This window comes from Colobus angolensis, unplaced genomic scaffold (assembly GCF_000951035.1).
Source record: "Colobus angolensis palliatus isolate OR3802 unplaced genomic scaffold, Cang.pa_1.0 Scaffold421, whole genome shotgun sequence".
Taxonomy (NCBI): domain Eukaryota; kingdom Metazoa; phylum Chordata; class Mammalia; order Primates; family Cercopithecidae; genus Colobus; species Colobus angolensis.
In genome coordinates this window covers 338,564-354,468 of record NW_012117611.1, presented here as the reverse complement: position 1 = coordinate 354,468, position 15,905 = coordinate 338,564, and positions in this window count along the sequence as shown.

The following is a 15,905-nucleotide window of genomic DNA, read 5'->3' as shown; positions in this document are numbered from 1 at the left end:
CCAAAGCACTCTGCCAACCAACAATATAGATACAGCTATAGAAAAGTGTATTTCCTATGAAAGTCAATCCATAAAATTGTAAGAAATGTGCAGATATCAGGGTAAGGAAACAAGAAAAGTAAATGTGCAGATATGTAAGGAAACACAAAAAGTAAAAAAGCAAAGAAACAAAACAGGAACACAATAATTTTTCAATAACAGATCCAAGTAGAAATGAAATCTGTAAAATAAGTGAAAGTTCAAAATAGTGATATTAGAGAAAGTCAAATGTATACAAGTAAACACAGATGAATATTACCAAAAAAAAAACCATAGGAAAACAATTCATGATCTGAATGAGAAATTCAGTGATAGTTGTCATGAAAAAGAACTAAACAGAAATCTTGGAACTGAATAATTCAATGAATGAAATAAAAAATAGAATTGAGAACTTCAATAGTAAACTAGATCAACCAGAAAAGAGAATGTCTGAACCTGAAGACAGGTTTTTTTTTTTTTTTTTTTGGAATAAACCAATCAGACAAAAAAAAATAAAGAATAAAAGAGAATAAATAAGGACTACAGGATGTACAGGACTCTATAGAGTGAATTAATATTTGACTTTTGAGAGTTGCAGAAGATATGAATGAAGTCACAGAAAATCTAACAAAAAAATACCAGAAAACTTCCCAACTCTTGTAAGAGATATAACCATCTAAATACAGGATGTTCAAGCGTTATCAAATAGATTCAATGCAAAAATGTCTTCTTCAAAGCACATAATGGTCGAACTTTCAAAAACCAAAGTCAAAAAGATAATTCTAAAAACAGCAAAAGTGTCAAGTTACACATGACCCTCAGGAATTCTCGTTAAGACTAACAACATAATTGTCAACAGAAACCATACAGAGCATGAGAGAATGGGATGATATATTCAAAGTATTAAAAGGATAAAAAAACTGTCAGCCAAGAATATTGTTCACAGCAAAGCTACCCTTAAAACTAAAGGAGAATTAAAGTGTTCTTAAGCAAAAACAGAGAGAATTCCTCACCACTACATTGACTCTACAGGAAATGGATAAGAAAGTCCTACATTTGGAAGTGAAAAGATGATAACTATTAATACCATCCTGAAAATACACTTGAGTATAAAATTCACTCATAGAGCAGATACACAAATAGGAAGGAGAACCGAGTTAAACATTACCACTACAGTGAACCACTAAACTGCAATGATAAACAATAAGAGAGGAAGAAAGGAACGAATGATATACAAAACAACCAGGAAACAGCTAACAAAATGACAGGAATATGTTCGTCCCTATTAATAATCTGGAATGCAAACACATTAAGTTTCCCAATTAAAATATACAGACTGGCTGAATAGAAAAATACTGTGAATACAGCCTACAAGAAACCCACTTTACCTGTAAAGACACGTATAAACATGTAGAGATGAAAAAACATCCCTTGCAAATGGAACCTAAAAGTGAACAGGAGTAGCTATACTTAGATATAATAGACTTTAAATAAAAAAACTCTAAAAATAGACAAGGTCATTATGTTATGATAAAAATATCAATTCAGCAAGAAGATGTAACAATTCTAGGTGTATATGCACTCAGCATTGCAGCACTCTGCTATATAAAGCAAACATTATTAGATATATTGGGAGAAATAGACTCTAATACAATAATAGTTGATGTATTCACCATGGCACTCTCAACATTGAACAAATTAGACAGAAAATGAAGGATGAAACATGGATTTAAATTGCATCTTAGATCAAATAGACCTAACAGACATTTACAGAACATTTCAACTAAAAACTATGAAATACATATTTTCTCATCAGCACATGCAACATTCTTCAGGATAGACTATATACTAGCCTACAAAATAAGTTTCAACAATTTTTTAAAAAATAAAAACTATATCAACTATCTTGTAAGACTACAATGGATTAAAAGTAGAAATCAAGAAAAGAGGAAGTTTGAAAATGCGCAAATACATGGAAAATAAAAAACATGCTCATGAATGACCATTGGGTCAACAAAGACATTAAGGAGAAAATTTAAAAAAGAAAATGGAAATATAACATACTGAAACCTATGGAATACAGCAAAGACAATGTAACAGGAAAGTTTGTAGGAATGAAAACTACATACAAATGTAGAAAGATTTTAAGCACCCTAAAGATGGACGTCAGGAAACTAGAAAATTAAGAACAATTTAACACAAAATTAGTAGAAGGAAAGAAATAAAAAGAATGGAGCACAACTAAAAAAATAGGGATAAAATATTTGATCAAAAAATCTGAAAGTTTTTGAAAATAAAAAAATGATAAACTTCTGGATACACTAATAAATGGTTAAAGAGAGAAGACCCAAATAAATAAAATAAGAAATGAAAAAGGAGACATTAAAAAGTAAAGTTGCAGGATACAAAATCAATATACAAAAAAAAAGTAGTGTTTCTACATACCAATTACAAATTAGCTTAAAATAAGAATGAAATATCATTTACAACAGCTACAAGAAAAATAAAATACCTTAAAATACATTCAACCACGCAAGTGGAAGACCTCTATAACAAAAACTGAAAAGCACTGATGAAAGAAATTGAAGAGGACACAGAGGAAAATACATCTCATGCTCATGTATTGGAAGAATTAATATTGTTAAAATGACCATACTACCTAAAATAATTTACAGATTCAATGCAATCCCCACTAAAATACCAATGACATTTATGGTACAAATAGAAACAACAATCCTCAAATGTGTATGGAACCACAGAAGACTCTGAATAGTTGAAGTAATAATGAACAAAAAGAACAAAATTGGAGGCATCACACTATCAGAGTTCAAAATATACAACAGAACTATAGTAACCAAAGCAACATGGTACTAGCATAAAAACAGACACAAAGACCAATGCTGTGGAAGTATAGTAACTAAAGCAGCATGGTACCAGCATAAAAGCACACACGCAGTCCAACGGAACAGAAAAAACAACCCAGAAATGAATCCACTTATTTACAACCAACTGAGTTTTGACAAAGGAGCCAAGGACATTCAGTGGGGAAAGGACAGTTTCTTCAATAAATGCTGCTGGGAAAAGTGGATATCCATACGCAGGAGAATGAACCTAGACCCCTATATCTCACCATCTAAAAAATCCAACCCAAAATCATTTAAAGAGTTAAATGTAAGACCAAAAATTTAAAAAACACTATAAGAAAACATAGAGGACAACTTTTAAAAATTGGTCTAGGCAAAGATTTTTTTAGCTAAAATATAGGCAATAAAAATTAATGGATGAGACTATATTGAATGAAAAGCTTCTGTACAGCAAAGAAAACAACCAACTGAATGGAGAGATAACCTAAAAATTGGCAGAAAATATTTGCAAACTATTCATTTGACATGGGAGTAATATCCAGAATACATAAGGAGCTCAAACAATGCAACCGAAAAAATAAAAAAAAAGCATTAAACAGTGTACAAAGGATCTGAATAAACATTTCTCAAAAAAGAATTTACGGGCCGGGCGTGGTGGCTCACGCCTATAATCCCAGGACTTTGGGAGGCCGAGGCGGGCAGATCACGAGGTCAGGAGATCGAGACCATCCTGGCTAACACGGTGAAACCCCGTCTCTACCGAAAATACAAAAAATTAGCCAGGCGTGGTGGCCGGCGCCCGTTGTCCCAACTTCTCCGGAGGCTGAGGCAGGAGAATGGCATGAACCCAGGAGGCGGAGCTTGCAGTGAGCCGAGATCCCGCCACTGCACTCCAGTCTGGGTGACAGAGCAAGACTCCTGGCCAACAGGTACGTGAAAAAATGCTCAGTATCACCAATCGTTAAGGAAATGCAAATCAAAACCAGAATGAGGTATCACCTCACTCCTGTTAGAATTATTATGAAAAACACAAATAACAAATGCTAATAAGGAGGTGGAGAAAAGAAAACCCTAGTACACTGTTGGTGGGAATGCAAATTAGTAGTCATTGTGGAACATAATGTATAAAGGTTTCTTTTTTTTTTTTTTTTTTCTTGGAGACGGAGTCTCGCTCTGCCGCCCAGGCTGGAGTACAGTGGCCGGATCTCAGCTCACTGCAAGCTCCGCCTCCCGGCTTTATGCCATTCTCCTGCCTCAGCCTCCCTAGCAGCTGGGACTACAGGCGCCCGCCGCCTCGCCCGGCTAGTTTTTTTGTATTTTTTTAGTAGAGATGGGGTTTCACCGGGTTAGCCAGGATGGTCTCGATCTTCTGACCTCGTGATCCGCCCGTCTCGGCCTCCCAAAGTGCTGGGATTACAGGCTTGAGCCACCGTGCCCGGCCAAAGGTTTCTTAAAAAATTAAAAATAATTTTATGCAAACTGGATTTCATGCAATCAATACTTCCCCTACTGGGTATTTATTCAAAGGAAAAGAAATCACTGTATCAGGAATACCTGCATCTCCATGTTTACTGAAGCACTATTTACTATAGCTAAGAGATGGAATTAACCTACAACTTCATCAACAGAAAAATGAATGAAGAAAATATATGTATACACAAGTAAATACTCTTCTTCCATAAAAAATAAAATCAAGCCATTTGCAAAAATATGTATGGAGCTGTAGAACATTATGTAAAGTGAAATAAGCCAGGCACAGACAAATATTTCATGTTCTGATTCATATATGGAAGCTAAAAAATTTGACCTATTGGAGTAGAGAGTAGAATGATAGTTACCAGAGGCTAGGAAGGGTTGAGGAGGGGATAAAGAGGGATTGCTTGATGGGTAAAAACATACAGTTAGATGGAAGGAATAAATAATATTGTTTGATAGCCCAGTAGTGTAACTATAGCTAACAATAACTTATTGTATATTTAAAAATAGCTAAAAGAGAAGATTTAGAAGTTCCCAACACAATGAAATGATAAATGTTTGAAGAGATGGATACCCTAAATAATCTGCTTTATAATTACATATTAGTTAATATATAAAAATATCAAACATATCCCTTAAATACGGACAATTACATATACAATTTAAAAAATAAAAAATGTTTTATTCATTTTATTTAGAGATAGGATCTTGCTTCGTTGCCCAGAATGGAGCACAGTGGTATAATCATAACTCATTGCAGCCTCAAACTACTGGGCTCAAGTGATCCTCCTGCCTCAGATCCCAAGTACCTGGGACTACAGGTGTGCACCACCAGTCCCAGCTCATTAAATTTTTGTGTGTGTGTGGAGTTGGGGATCTTGTTCTGTTGCCCAGGCCGGTCTCAGACTCCTGGCCTCAAGCGATCCCCCCACCTCAGCAGCCCAGAGTGTTGGGATTATAGGCATGAGCCATCATGCCCAAACAAAAATGTTTTCCCAGTAGTCTTCAAAGTTTAGCAAAAATATTATTTTTCATTATTATAAATTATTTATAAAGATAGACTCTATTTTGCACATTATTAAGTGCTTGCTTTATCTCCCTTGACAACTTGTTTCATTTAGCATTACAAATGAATTTTTCAGTTTTGCGTGGTATTTATTTTTATCGTCACTAATTACCTACATTTATTAATAAAGTACTTGCCTCAATTGTAGAGCAAGTCTTGTAGAATAATTAAACATTTATCCTGTAAACCTTACCATAGTTTTAAAAAATCAGTTTAATTAAATAATGATTAAGAAAATAAAAGAAAAATATTTTTAAACCTGAATTTTTTAAGTAGTTCAAAAGTTTGGAGGTAATCACAATCTACAAGATAAAGAAATGTGATAAGGTGCAGGCCAATAATGCCTTAAACATGTCTGAAGTAGAGCATCAAAGTTAATGGTTCAAGGAATCCTGAACTAATGAGGAATGGTCATTTTATTGGACAAAGGTAAAATGTATTTATAGAAACATAATAATTTTAAAAATGGTACTTATTAATGAGAATATTATAATAAAGAAACTAAATAAAAACTGAGATTTTGGAAGTTTTGTAACTACATAAAATTGTCATTATATATTACAATACAGGTACTTCTAATTTGCAACTCAGAACATCTTAATATTTTGTTCAGAAATTAGAAGATAGTTAAAATTTTGAGGTCAGGTCTATCAGATGTAGCAGCGAACATACATCATCATCTAAGAGCCATAAGGCCGTCCTGATATCTTTTCCAAGTAGTAAGCTAACATTCCTCAAGGGGATTCTTTTCAAAGAACAGCCATAAGGTAGGCAATTCTTGCTAATTTAATGACCATCTACAAGCTGTATTAAGAGCATAATAATAAGGATGTCTTGAAGATGCTATTGTCATAAAAATACAGGTGTCTGTACATGAGACCTTTAATAAAACCTTTATTTTCTGTGAATGGCTTACTGATTTGCAAATTAGCTGTATTAAAAGTAGTAATAGATGATATATTTTTAAAAATACATAAATTGCTACAACTCAGTGAAACTGACTGTACATTAGAAGGCCTTTGTCATATAGAACATATAATAACTAACATATGTTACTTAGTGTTTGCTTTTGCTTTGCCCATCCACTCACCTACACAAGTCTGCTGCACTGCCAGTTCTTCCTTTGTCAAGAGCCTTCCCATACCATGAACAGCTGGGCTGTGAAAGCTAAGGTGGGCTCTTGACTACAGATGCTAGCAATCAGAATCAGGACTCTAAAGGTACAGGAATTATATATATTTAAAAAAAACAAAACAGGAGGGAAAATATTTGGAATTTGCCCAACTCATATTACAATCAAATACTGGAAAAAATAGAGCTCAATTTTAAAAAATTTTTAATATTTTAAACAAATATGTCATTTATAATACATATATAATATATATGTATTTAAGTATGTAATATATATTTTATATATAAATATGCAATACCTATTAAATAAATATGTAACATGTCATATATATATATATTTATGGTGATTAACCTATTTCTAATTTAATCTCATATACAACATGCTGTGTCAGAGAAGAAATACGTCTTTCAAATAAAATTTACCAGACCAAAAATAGCCAAGTCCATACCCAGAGAAAGGAATGGTAGACATAAAAATTCTGGTTCACGAGTTATATTTAGTGCTCTGATGGAAATAGAAATTTGCCTCCCTAAAAGGGCAGATTATGTATTTATATATAATATATTAATTAATTAATATATTATTAATATAAAATAAAGTTTAGTATAATATATAACATAATATTGGTGTTATTAATATAATTAATATAGAGGTTAGATATCAATTTATATAAATATATTTTATATATTGAATATATAATATGAAATATATTTTAAATTTTTATTTTAATCATTTGTCAATATTTTATCATGAACTTTATGTGATGTTTAGTATTCTTTTGCACATTAGACATTGGTGTCTAAACCCACTATCCCATCTCTCTTCATTCTAGTTTTATTCATATTTTGCCAAAAAATCTAAACTGTGCTATGCAAACTCTGATCCTGGACATAACCAGCATCCTGAATAGACACGTGCCTATATCATTTGCCTGGCATTATATTCTGAATTTGTATATGATTTAATCAAACAGCATTCATGGATTTTGGCAGGAACATGAGACTCCTGAGTCAGAGGTTAAGGAATTTATTACTCATGGCCCAGAATATAATACAAGCATCAGTATACCCTTATCCATTTATTTTACTGTTATTTTAAGAGGTAATGTAGGTAGTCTCACATAGATATCTACACACATATACACAGTGGGATATGCGATTAGGAACCTAGAGTTTAAGAACCTGAATCTTTTTTTACCAGGCAATAAGCATTCCTGCACTTCGCTCTGAAGAGAAATGTTATCTCTATTTTCCAGTGCAGAAATTGCCCAGGAATATAGCAGCTAGTGCCTCACTTGGAAGACTTGTAGAAATTCAAGAAACTCATGGAAAGTTGTTCCTCACCAAGATGAAGAATATATCATTATTTGAAAAAATATTAAATTCTTGCTAACTTCCTTCCTGTTTCATCACCACGACCAACCCCCTTCAACTTTTCCATGAACTTCAATTAACAGATTAAGGGAAAATGTATTCAGCCAAATAGGCATTACAATGTTATGTGTAAGATTTTGTAGAAATTTCCAAAATATATGAAAATATTTGTAACAGGGTTCAAGAAAAATATGACTGTTATGAAAACACTATAATATTTCTTCTGTTACTGTGATGAAAAACTGCTGGCCAGGGATTCTAGAAGATAAACAATTGGAAGAATATTAACACTTAAAGATGACTAGTGGTTAGTTGCTAAAATTTATTTTTTAATTGTATGAAATAACATCAATAGAACTACATTTATACATTAATGTTTACTTAAGTAAATATCTTATAATCTCTTATAATTTCTTCCTATATCTTTAATACTCTAAAACTTAAGTATTCATGCCAAAATTAGAAGTAATATGCCCATATTTTAAGGTTTGTCATTTGTTTTGTTTTGAAAATTAGAGAAAGTTACTTAATGAATTGTTTACGTTATATAAGAAACAAAACAGCACATTGAAAACATTAAAAAGTTAGGTGGTTCAAAACTTAATCCAATGTTTATAACAAAGTTATTCTTAATTTTGGTGAGAAAAACATACTTTTTAATAAGTTCCTCATAGTAATTTGACCATTCTACCATAATAGAACCATTATATTATCATTTTTCTTATTCAGTTTTTTAAGGATTTGAAAGCAGTAGCATTAAAATTGAACTATCATAAAAAATCCTGATGATAATCACAGAAAAATATAATCATACATAGTAGTAAGTAAATGTTTGGGGTTACTGCATCTCTGAACTCATATCAATGAAAGTAAATCAGAAATTAAAGGTGCTATTTAAACTTGTTAAATAAGTTGGTATGAAAACACAAGCTCTTAAAAACTCTAAAATTTGACATATTATTTTTATACTTTTGAGAGAAAGCAACTGATGCAAAAGCAAGGGCCAAAAGAGAATCAAGCATAATATCATTATTATTAGGCTGCCTCTAAAATAGTTTTCATTAACAAGACAAAATTACAAAATTGGATTTACTTTGTTTCAACAAATTCTGCCATGAGATAAAGGTATTTTCATTGTTTTGAAGTGTCTTTTCTATCAGTTTACATTAAGTTATCTGAGAAGCTTCAATTACTGAGAAAAAATTGAAGAATGGGTATTAAAAGAAAATTCTACTACATTTTGGCTCTTCTGTCACACACCGGCTCATGCACACTCTCCATTCCATATACTGGGTAATCTACCCTTTTAGAGAGACAAATCCCTAATTCCATCAGAGCACTAAATCTAACTCATGAACCAGAATTTCTGTGTTTATCATCCCATTCTTTGGGTGTAGATTAGGTTATTATTGACCTGGTAAATTTTAAGCTAAAAGACACATTTCTTCTCTGACACAGCCAATTACTATTGAGTGAAGTAGGACTAGGTTAATAACCATAAAAAATCGTATTTGAAAAAGGACAATGAGAAACACATGGGTTTACTGGTGTGTAATTATCATAACCCAATACCAGGAATAATAAAGATCATCTACTCTGAGAGTGGGATAAGTTTCTTCATTAGCCCATCTAGCAAATATTTATTTTGCTTTACAAAAGAAGCTCGTTTCTCGTTTCTCCTCCCATTCTTGGTTCTGAAGTTTAAGAGATTTGATCTTAATCTTTTTTTATTGTTTATTTTTTTTATGTCCAAACTGAAGTAGTTCATATTCAAGATTCCCCATGATCCAAGAAAGTCACTGATGCTACAGCTATTTTCTTCACATTTCATATAGGAAGAAGGAGTAAAATTGGGAATTCCAGCGAAATGACATCTGCTTACATCTGTTGGCCATCTCTAGCTGCCAAGGAGGCTGAAAAATATAGGGTCTTTTTTTGGCCAAGTATGTTGTTTATCAGCACAAAATTATGGTGCTGCAAAAAAGATTGAATGGAAACATAAATATTGGCACGGTAACTAGTAATCTATGAAACAAAGCATAACATCAAATTAATCCTCTTTCTGCAACTGTGGTGTTCTCTTCCCATTTCCTGGTGAAGCCTTGGTAGCACCATCAACTCAATGAGCAACAGAAATCTGACAGTAATTTTTGATGTGTATTTTTCTCTCTCACCCCATATCCAATCATGAAAATATTCTCAGAATTCTCTCTTTTTATAATGTCAGCCAAATAATGTGCTGATAGCATAAAAAGGTTTGAAGAAGGCATATCTCACACATGAGTCTGAAAACCTAATCATCACACTTGTAAACTACAAAAAGCTCTCTCAGGATGCTTAACTATCTTCAACCCGCGTCCTTTAACTGCATGACACTGTAGCTCCAGCTATACGTTTTTTCCCTTGTACTTTCAATCCAAAACATTAAAGCCTATTAGATGTATTCATGATCAGTTTCTCATTAGTTTCTTGATCCTTTGCAATCTGTTTTCTATTGCTTTTCCCCAATCTGAACACCCTTTAAAAAGGTATTCAAGGATATCGACTTGCTAAATCAAGTAAAACTTCTAATTTTCATTTTATTCATTCTCACTGAAGCTTAAGGCTCTTTTGCTCACTTCCACTATCTTGAACCTCTTTTATCCTTCTGACTCCACTTTTACCATCCATTCTTTCTTCCTTCCTATAACTTTATTGGAACTCCTCTTTCTCTTCTATGTCAATTAACTCACTTGTATTTAGGATACTATTTATTATTATTGCCTTAGAAACCACAAATAAGCATCACTTTCCTTTATATTTGACCACTTTATATAAAATAGGTTAATCCCAACAATATTCAAATATGCTGTATTAAGCAGAGTGGCTCTCAAAAGATGCCCATGCCCTGATCCCTAGAATGTATGTGTACATTAGATGAACTAGAATGGATTTTCCAATATAAATAAGGTTATAGATCTTAAAATAAGATGATTGTACTGTATTATCTGGTTGGCCCAGTCTAACCACATAAATCCTTAAAGGAAAGGAAGGAGTGTAGTGGAATAAAACGATGGAGTTTAGAAGTGTAAGAGAGACTTGACCTGGCCAACCTGGAAGGGCTAAATGGAAAGCATGCAAAGCAATGGAGACAACTCCTGGGAGCAAAGATTTGCTCCCAGCTGACGGACAGAAAGGAATTGAGAACCTGAGTCCTACAACCTCAAGGAACAAAATTCAGCCAATACCCTGAATATGCTGAGAAGCGGATATTTCCTTAGAGGCTCCAGCGGGGAAAGCAGCCTTGCAAAAACTTAATTTCTGCCTCTCAGAGTTTTGACCGACAGATACTATGTAATAATAAATTTATGTCGCTTTGAGCTGCTCAGTTTGTGGTAATTTGTCATGGCAATAATATAAAATTAATACCCACGCAAAATACCTTATCATCTTAACACAAATAAAGGAAATTCTGGGAATTTGGAGCCTGAACGTGGCTCTCCTCCACTCCCCAGCCAGACTTAGGTTATTTGCCTCTCCTGAGCCCAGTGGCTGCTGACACTTGCAGGCTCTTAGGAGGGACTAGGCCTCGAGATTTGTGGAGGTCCCTTTAAAGAGTGATGTGGGGGACAAGAAATTTCCTGCAATAAGGCCAGTAAGTCCAGAGGCCTTAATGGAAGAAAGAGCCTCCTGCCAGGAGCTGTTTGTGGGGGAATTAGCGAAATCTGGGCATAATGCCATAGCCTTTTGAGAGTGCCAGAATGCCAGAAAGATACTAAAAGTGCAAGCTGGGTCTCTCCAAAATGCCAAGGGGAAAAAAGCATGTTTGTCTTCTTTACATATCAAATAGGAAACTATACAAAAACCCACAAGCAGAAAGTTCTACTGCAAGGGCCTTAAGCAGAAGTGAACACTTTGCCCTTAGTTCACAGATGCACAGTGTGCCCAGTCCTTTTGATTTTGTCTATCATTTAGACATGAGTCCCAATATATCCAATAAATAAGTGCACAAATGAATGCATAAAAGTGCATAAATAAACACATAAAAATCTACTCTTTGGATAGGCTCCCTACATAGATGAAAAGGCTCAGATTGAATAATCAAAACACATACCCATTAATGCAGAATTAGTAGGGAGAAGTGACCAAATCTTGGATTAAAAAAAAAAAAAAAAAACCCAAACACTCAAGCACTTGAAAGTTATTTATTTTTAATTTTTATTTATTTATTATTTATTTTAGAAACAGGGTTTTCTTTTTCACCCAGGCTGGAGTGCAGTGGCATGATTTTGGCTCACTGTATCTTCAACCTCCTGGGCTCAAGTGATCCTCCTGCCTCAGCCTGCTGAATAGCTAGGATGACAGATGCATGGCACCATGCCTGGCTATTTTTTAGTTTTTAGTTTTTTGTAGACATGGGGTCTTGCCATATTGCCTAGGCTGGTCTTGAACTCTTGACTTTAAGCAATCCTCCTGTCTCGGCCTCCAAAAGTGTTGGGATTAAGGGTGTGAGACATTGCACCTGGCCAAAAGTTCTAACTGCAACATTATAAAGTGTTCTGGGAGCAAGGCAGCACATGAGTCAAATTCAGAAAATTCAGTTTATGAATTAAAGGGGAGGATGATCAGGACTGAATGCTGAACTAAATAATACAGAAGATTGGATGCAAGAAATATCTCAAAGAACATACACGTAAAGTAAACAAAAGCTGTAAGACTTGTACAATAGATCCACGAGGCTGAATGTGACTAATAAGTTCTGATGGAGAAAAGGGAACAGGAGGAAAAGAGTAAGTAAACAACACAAGAAAATTTCTTTGAGCTGGGAAGAGGTCTGAATTTGCAGGTCTAAAGCTTCACATATGTTATAGGTTGCATTAAAAAGAAAAAGATAACAGAAATCTAACTACAGTGACTTAGACGAGTACAGTGCTTCTTTTTCTCACTTTGGAAGATGTCAGATTTAATCCAGGCCTGGAATGGTGATGCAACCGTGTCATGGGGTATCCAGAATCCTTCTACCTTTCATCTCTCTATCCTTAGTATGTGTCATTTGTCTTCATGCTCCTAAGATGCACTGACCGCATCAGAACTTCCTACCAATAGTGAATAGTGAATGCCAAGAGCTTTCACCACATAAAGTTTTATCTTTAAAATGGGAAGTAGAATATTCTACTAAGACCACATTTACTTCATAATTGTTAGAATAATAAATACTCTGTTTGTAAATATTCTTAGTGCTGCCTGCAATAAATAACAAAAAACCTGAAATCTCAATAATTTATATCAAAAAACTTATTTCTCACTGATATTAACTGTTTGTGTCTGTTTATTTGCTGCACATTTCTTGTTCACTTGGTATCAGGCAAGAAGACCAAACCATATTTGGTTTTTAACCAAATGCTGTATCTGAGGCAGAGAGAAAAGATCAGGTGTTGGAAACTTCTAGTGTTCCTTAAAGCTTCTGCTTAGACATATATCACTCATGTTCACTGTCTGTGGATCAAGGCAAGTCACATGGACATGCCTGACAATTAAGAAATAAGTATATTTTGACTGAAAGAAGTTGCTCTCTGTCACATGGCAATGCATACAGATGTCTAATCCTCTCAGAGGAAATGAAATAAATATTTGGAAAATAATTTTTCCCCATCAGTATAAATCAGTAATTAGAAGACAATTTAGTATCATAAATAATACAATGAGCTTTGAAGTCAAACAGACTTGATTCAATCCTGGCTCTGTTGATTACATGTTGTTTCTAAGACTTCGAGTTTTCACTGGCAAAATACATTAATATCTATGATAAATGCTCTATTATAAAACATTTATGCCTTAAATTCCTTTGAAAATGACTGGCACATAGTTACTACCTAACAATTTCTTATCATGTCTTAGACCATATAAACATAATCTTATTTTTCAAAGGTAATATCAACCAACTTGCTGATAAATTTGTGATATATAGTATATACATAAACACAATAATTATCTGGATTTTCATGGTACATATTGTTTAGACAGAAAAGGCTAAAGCTTTGGCATTTGTATGGGGGATTAGATGCTAAATAAACTAAATAGTAGTGTAGACAAGTCATGTTAAATTCAAAAAGCTGACTATTTTATGCACTCATATTTGGCCTTATACAACTGTATATATTTTATGAATTTTCATGAAATGACTTTATTTCAAGAATGTAAAGATTGATTGCTATTTTTAAGATTGTGAACAATTAAATATACATACACATATCTAGTCATTCTCTGATCTTGCAGAAGATATCCAAAATATATTTATAAATTTAAGAATAAAAGGTACTATTGATTATTCAGGATTTCAACCCATTTATTCATCTCTATGGTAACAAGCTTGCATAGTTTTCCAAATTACTTATAAACAACTATTGACAAAAATGAGATGAGATTAAGTTTTGTGGCTTCTGATTTGGAAAGGAACTAGGCTATTGATTTACACTCTTTTAAGCTTCTTTATTTATTGATTAGTCCATTTTTCCTTAGCTCAATTTTTTGACGTGGTTTAATTGACAAGGAAGTTTCAAGAAAGCATAATGAGATTAAATTAAATCTTTGTTTGGCAATCTTTTCATTATCTTTCATTATCTTTAATTTTGCACTCCCTGATACAGATTTTTTTTTATTCTCCTATTTTTGCAATGCATTAGACTCCCAAAAGCTTTCCCTTTCCTTTATCAGTATTATGGTTTAAAATTCCAGATGTATGCAGTACTAAGTAACTATTTGAGGATATTTAGCTCATCATATTGGTACTGAAGCAAAATATGGCATTTTTTCTGAAAATGCAAATATCTCGACTATTTAGAGACTAACTTGTGCATGTGTTTATAATATACAGTATAGACACTTTAAAAAAATTATTTTGGCACAACAAAGCAGATGTCACATTCTAATGACTGTCCCAAGGATCACAAGGTAGCTATTGCATTTGACAGCTAAGTGCATTTTTTAATCCCATTTTCCCTCTTCTAATCAGAGATCCAGCCCTCTGACTATATGTATAGATGTGTGTTTTAGATTCAGACACTTGTAGTATCTCATTCTGTGGAAAATAATGAATGCTCTAGAGGTAGGCCTCAGACTCAAGCGGGACCAGAGTCTGTTGGATTGCTATATAGACATTGGAAAAAGAAACTATTTCCGCCATGCTAAGAGATGTGTATCTGAAACCTTTGGTAGCTGACTAGATCCTGGTTCCAGTCTTGAGACTCTGGAACTTGCAGCACTTATTTAGATCGTGTAGCTACCATGAGATCCTACCAATCAAGAGAACCAATGTATTTCTCTTTATTACATATGTTAACCCAGTCTCTGTCATTTGTAGCCAACATGGTCATTTTTAAAGTAAATACTAGGAGTTCTTACTTTGATAAATTTTTAATTAAATGCAAGTTTCCAGAACATTAAGAATCTTTCCTGCCCTTGGTAAATCGAGAGTAATTGTCTCAAAGAAATGGTTCAGGACAAGAAAAGATGAGTTGCTGTTCCATGACTCTGTTGTGTTTTACATTGCAAGTGGAGAGGAAGGGAGGCTGCACCTACAGAGTTTCTGAACTTGTTAAAAATATTTTTCAACCAGAAAGAAGAAAAGTAATACAGTAAATCTGTGTCATAAATTTACTTATATTGACTCAAATACACCTGTCTCTCTGCTCCTTCTTCATATTCAACAATAAATAAGAGAAAGGGAAGGAGGGAGGGAAGGATGAAGAAAGAGAAGACCTTTGTTATTTGTGTGTGAGGCCAAGTAAAATCAAATTCAGAGAGATGAAAGAATATGGTTAACAATGGCAATTTTACAAATCTTGAACTTTTTATCCCACTATTCTTTCTTTTCTACGTCCTCCCTTTTCGTTTATGTGATTAAAATACAATCTAATGCTTATTTAAAGACTTTACTGGCCGGGCGCGGTGGCTCAAGCCTGTAATCCCAGCACTTTGGGAGGCCGAGACGGGCGGAT